The 1399-nt window shown below is 42.2% G+C and overlaps 1 pseudogene; it reads right to left on the reverse strand.

Moving 5' to 3' along the window:
• Positions 1-242: 242 nt before the first annotated feature.
• LOC112915881 (U1 small nuclear ribonucleoprotein C-like) lies at positions 243-861 on the reverse strand (annotated as a pseudogene).
• Positions 862-1399: the final 538 nt, after the last annotated feature.

The raw sequence follows: 1399 nt of genomic DNA on the forward strand, positions 1-1399 counted from the left end.
ACTGAGAACCTAAAATGAATGCAGGATCAAGGCAGAAAAGAGACATTAGAGTAGGACTAGGAGAAATATAGAAATTAGGAAACAAGATGTCAGTGGGGAGGGGACATAAAAATTGAGGCAAGACATGCTTTAGGCAGGAAATCTTAACTAAAACAGTTGACAATTTTTTATTTTCACATTTCACAATACAAATGAAAGTTGTCTTTTTTTTTTTTTTTTGTCCCACTACTCCCCTACAAAAACTATTCTCTCTTTGATAGGAAGGGGAAGCAAGTCTTCCTTGTCATGCTGTTATAAAACACCCAGAGTCACAGCACCATGATCTCCTGGTGAAGTAGAACAAGTAATATAAAACTAATATAAAGAGGTTCCTGTCTCTCCTTATCTGTCTGGTCCAGTCTTTCCTGGCCAAGTAGGCACCGTCATGGGACAAGCAAGAGGTTTCATCATTGGGGGCCCAGGCATCATTGGCATGTGGCCTCCCATAGGTGGCCTCATTCCGGGAGCAGGTCCCACTGGCATCAACCTAGGAGGAGGAGGGCCCATCATTGGCATCATGGGAGGGCCCCCCATATGGAGGGCTGGCTTCATACCAGAGTGAGGAGGACCTGGGAGACTGGGGGGAGGTGGGATCTATTCCCCTGCAGGAGGAGGAGCAGAGAAGGGAGTAGGAGGTATCTTTCCTTGTTGAAATGCAGCGGTTGTTTTGTCGATCAGGCTCTGAGCCTGCTCTTCTATCCATTTCTGATAGTAGTCTTTCACATTCTCTTTATGTTTCCTCCCACTGCAGTATGTCTTTCTCACAGATGGAGAGTCATGGGTGAGGTATGTGCCACAGTAGTCACAATAAAACTTAGGCATGTTGCTCTGCAGGCCATTGGCCACTCCATCCCGGCAGGCAGGAAATCTTAAATATACCTCCTACTGAGATACAAGTGTCAGTACAGTGAACTAGTCAACTCAACAAGCATTATTGTGTACTTATTATATGCCAGGCACTTTCCTGGATACTAAAGACTCAAGGAGACAGAAAAGACAGGAGGGAAAAAAAGAAAATAAATAATTAAAATACAACATATATGCTAAAATAAGGATACAAACAAAGGCCTTTGGCACCAAAAAGAGGATGTAATTAAAGCTTTCTGAGGAACCAGAAAAGCTTTCACAGAATTTGAAACATGTGAGCTTAGCTTTCTAGAATTATTAGGAGCATTTTAGGTATGGAATGGTTTTTCCCAGAGAGGAAACAACACATGAAATGAAACAAAGAATGAAGGGCCATATGTTTTGATGCAGTGCCAAGAGTTTTTAAGGTTTTTAAGAGTTTTTAAGGAGAGTAAGACAAAATGGACATTAGGAAGAAGACACTGGAGAGACCATATGGTGAAAGATTTCCTTT

This window comes from Vulpes vulpes, chromosome 11, assembly GCF_048418805.1.
Source record: "Vulpes vulpes isolate BD-2025 chromosome 11, VulVul3, whole genome shotgun sequence".
NCBI classification, from domain to species: Eukaryota; Metazoa; Chordata; class Mammalia; order Carnivora; family Canidae; genus Vulpes; species Vulpes vulpes.